The following is a 4805-nucleotide window of genomic DNA, read 5'->3' on the forward strand; positions in this document are numbered from 1 at the left end:
ATGAGTGATGAGGAGTGGGGATGTTTTCAGATTTTTCAGTAATAAGGCTGTTATGAGAACAGTTTTAACGAGTATAACTCATGGTCAAAAGGACCATTAATTAGCAAGTGTGAGAGCAGTAGAGTGTATTTTATTGCTTAAAGGCTTATGCTGTTGTGAATAATGTGAATAATAACATATAATTTACTCCAAGAGGTTTACTTTATATCTTCGCAGAGAATCATAAATTCAGGGGGGGATCTTGAGAAGCCATTTATATTTTCTCCACTTTTGGACAGGAGATTTCTCTTGTAACCTTCTCACACCTTCCCTGAAATATTTAGTCCCTTCAAATAAGTACTTACAGTGTTATGCGGTTTTTCCACAGTAGCCAAAAACTTCTGTATTTCAATTTATTTTATTTTATTAAAAAAATTTTTTTTAATGTTTATTTATTTTTGAGACAGAGAGAGACAGAGCATGAACAGGGGAGGGTCAGAGAGAGAGGGAGACACAGAATCGGAAGCAGGCTCCAGGCTCTGAGCTGTCAGCACAGAGCCCGACATGCGTGGGGCTTGAACCCATGGACCGTGAGATCATGACCTGAGCCGAAGTCGGACGCTGAACCGACTGAGCCACCCAGGCGCCCCTGTATTTCAATTTAAAGCTAAGTTTCTCCATATGCCATATACTTTGAGAATCTCGTCACAGATGTGTTATTTTAATCCTCGATTCTTTAATGTGGTTTACTCCAGCAGCATTTCCCTGCGTATGCTGTCTCTCAGAACGCCAATACCAGAAGACGGTATTGTGACAGAAAAGAAGTTTCCATGGTTACAAAATTTGGTAGGCCCTGCATACTATTGGACTCTCTTGGACATGATCTTATTGTAGCTATCACAGTCTCCGGAAGTTGTCCGTGGACCACAGTACTTAAGGAACAACTAGAACGCAGTCAGCAACCAACATATCAAAAAGCAAAAATAAGTGTACAGGGGATTCAGATGTGCAGCTGGGCGAGAACCGTCGGTTTTGATTGCAGGATCCTATCCCAGGGCATGGGAGATATGGGGATGAGGGTTCTGAGTACGTGGGAAGATGGAATGGGAAGCTATGCGTCATGGGTGGTCTTCAAGCATAGGAGGTAAAATGGGAAAACAAGTACCCAGACAGCCTTATTGGATTTACACAGTGACGTAACTCAGTCCTATTCAGTACTGAAAAAGAAATTCCCTAAGACAGATCTTTGAATAAGTAGAATCATGCCTATATGTTGCAGTCATTATTTTAAGTAGTACAGTTAGTGTTCTGCAGACAAACTCGTGATGGTCACATTGCTACATCCTGCTTTGATCCTACTCCAGTGATGAAACATCACCTCCACAGAGTAATGACAGTGATCCCATTGCCAGGGGTGCTCTTTTTCTATGCATTGGTTCCACTACCTTTCTCCTTTAGGGCTAACAGTTATTCTGCACACGGGTAGGTAAACCAGAAGAATGAAGTAGATTAAGCATGATGAGGGACTGCTCAGAGAACTTTAAGGAGTGAAGAGAGGCTCTTTTTTCAAGTAGGTTAGCGAAGGAGGCAGATTCACCTTTCGAAGGATGTGGACTGTGGGCAGGGGCCTGAAGGTCAACTGGAACATAAGTAGACTAGGAAGAAAGGGAACAGATGCTACACGTAGGGGGAACAGCATGTGCAAAGGGGAGAGTTGAGAATGAGCTTGTAGTGTATGAGGAAGAGTGAAGAGTCCCCAGACAACCAATGTATTTAGGGGTTTCTACTTCCTCTCTCACTCTGCCTCAGGAAACTACGTAAGTCATGTTTTTGAAAGGAACCGGAAACACCTACCCTCAAGTGTTTTATTGTCAAACTTGAATAATACAAATTCTGATCAGTGGGTCCAGAAGGAAATAAGCTGACCTATGATGCATCAAAAGCCAGTCTTCTGCCAGGCATTTTAGGCCCTACAGAACAAGGTCCCATTTACCAAGCCATGGTGGCTCTCACTTCTCACCATCACAGACTCTATTCCAACAAAGCAGACGTCTTCCAGTCCTTACACACTTTATGGTCATTTTTGCCTCCAAATCCTTGCTTATGCCCTCCATGCACAGAAAACCCTCTGTGGTTCTCATTGCCCATTAACCTGCCCATCTAGTTAGTTTCTCAGATTATAAAATTATTTCCTTGCCTTATGTTATAAAATATTATTGTCTAAAACCAAGTATGTCAGCATTCCAGGGGCACCAGGGTGGCTCAGTTGGTTAAGCGTCCAACTTTGGCTCAGGTCATGATCTTACCATTTGTGAGTTCAAACCCCGCACTGGGTTCTCTGCTGTGAGCACAGAGCCTGCTTTGGATCCTCTGTCCCCCCCCTCTCTCTGCCCCTCCACAACTAATGTTTTCTCTCTCTCTCTCTCTCTCTCTCTCTCTTTCTGTCTCAAAAAAAAAAAATCAAAAACATAAGTCAGCATTCTACTGTTTTATATTCTTATATTATTATTTTCTGATCATTAATTGCATCTTGTTTTTTTTTTTTTTCTGTCCAAAATGATATAGTCCTTCAGGCTAGCTAAATCTATGATACATATCTCTTATCCTGCCTTCTCTTGGGTTAGTAGATGTTCAATAATTACTTCAATTGTTACCAAAGCATACATTTATTTAGCATAAGACCCTGAGGAAATTTGTCATTCAATAGCTGCATTCTCATGGCTAGGCAAGTTTCAGAAAAGTTAAGTGTCCTAGCACCGCAATAACTAGATGGCACTCCCCATGTACAGCGTGCTTTCATATCCAGTGTCATACTGTTTCTACAAGAAGCATGAATGGTGGGTAAGCATGATATTGCCCATTTTATAGATGAAGTGACTGTGGTCCAGAGAGTTGAAATAATCTGCTCCAGATCAGAGGGTGGATGTCACAGCAGGACTCAAACCCTCATCTTATGGTTCTGAATCTAAAGTGGAGGACAGGACTGGGCAGGCAGTGGGAATGGGGAAATCTGTGGTGAGGAGAGAATTTACCGGAAGGAGGGACAATCAAAAGGGTATTAGGAGTTCTAAAGATGAATTTGGAGGTGGGGCAAGACTTGAGATGGTGGGGGGTGGGGGGGCGGGAGGTTGGCAGCCAGAGATTTCTCCTTCCAGAAGCTCCAGTTCTTACAGCTCCCAACAAGAAGGATTTTGAATGAACACTAACCGTGTGACTGTCCTCAAACTGTGCGTGATAGGAGACAGTAGCTCCAGACTCCGGTTCATCAGGAGGGTCACGGGTGGGTGGAGAAGTCCCATTTAGGCTTTAAGTTGGAAGTTAGGAAAAGGTTAGATCTGCGTCTTTTGGAGAGGTTGAATGGCATCCTTAGATCTCTGCTCATCAGTCTTTCACCAACTGTGGGGCACAGGACTCTAAGTTCAACTTGCAGGCTGATGGGTTCTGTCCCAAATGGCTTCCTAGGGGGCTGAACAATGACATCTATTGGTTCAATTTGACATAGGTTCAAAAGTGGTAGAAACATCCATGCTTAGTATTCCCCCCCCCCCCCAACAAATAATAATAACCATACCAGAGGAAGTTAAGATATCAACAGGATGCTCTATCTCAGGAGCATCGTACCAATCAACTTCCAGCATTGGGGATATTGTGTAATGTATACATATATTTTTTTACAGGGCCCATCAAAGACTTTCTGTAAGGCTTTTAAAATCAAAATTCAGTAGAAACACTGTGTGTTTCGGGAGTTTCTCATTGCTCAAGAGCTCATCCTGGAGCAAGAATAAGATAATTTAGGAAGTGGATTTGAAGGGGTGATGGAATAATGAAATTGCTTTCTGCTTTAGGAAACTTGAACCCCAAATCTTCCTGTGCATGAGCCTTGTGAGTTACAACCAGGATTGCACTCCTCTCTAAGAATGTCAATACATCCTTTAAAATCTCCTAGTTGTTAACTTCACTTAGTAAAGAGTCTACGTTCTTTTGTATTCAATGCTCTAATAACTAATGATTCTATTTCTTCTTTTAGAAAAGTGCCAAAGTCTGCTGAACATATAACTGATAGAGATGCTCTTTTGGGCAATTTGGATAATTAAAAATACATCATACTCTGTCAAATTAAAAAAAACCATTTTATATATTTATAAAATATATATTTAAAAATTAAAAAAAATGTTTATTTATTTATTTTGAGAGAAAGAGAGAGCACACGCACATGGGAGGGGCAGAGAGAAAGGCAGAGAGAGAAAATCCCAAACAGGCTCCACAATGTGAGCACAAAGCCCGATTTCTCACAAACTGTGAGATCATGACCTGAGCCAAAATCAAGAGTCACCCAGTTAACCGATTGAGCCATCCAGGCACCCCTATATTTTAAATATTGATGGAATGTTTTCCCTCTCTTCCCCTATATATATATATATATATATATATATATATATATAATGTATACTTCCTATAATATCTTCTCTTAGCTCAGATCTTTATAAAAATTGCTAAGAAACAGTAAAATGGATGGAGCTTGGTCTTCAATGTCTTATTCACCCAAGGGAGGGGTGAAGTGAAGTGACAAGAGAGTAGCAATGATAAAGAAGTGAGATAATGTAGGCTTGAATAATCTGTACACTGAATAGTTGAATACTGACATATCTGGGTCATTGAAGAAGAGTACTAAAGTACTCACTGGTTATTAGTTGGGGAATCAAGTCTGACCCCGAGAACTTGCTTTGCATTGTAAAACAGGTTATGGGATGGTTCAAGTGGCTTATTCGGGTCTGTTGCCATTTCTACTGATTTGCTTTTCAGGCTCCTGGTCACTTGAAGAGAGC

Source organism: Prionailurus viverrinus, chromosome B2 (assembly GCF_022837055.1).
Source record: "Prionailurus viverrinus isolate Anna chromosome B2, UM_Priviv_1.0, whole genome shotgun sequence".
Lineage (NCBI taxonomy): Eukaryota > Metazoa > Chordata > Mammalia > Carnivora > Felidae > Prionailurus > Prionailurus viverrinus.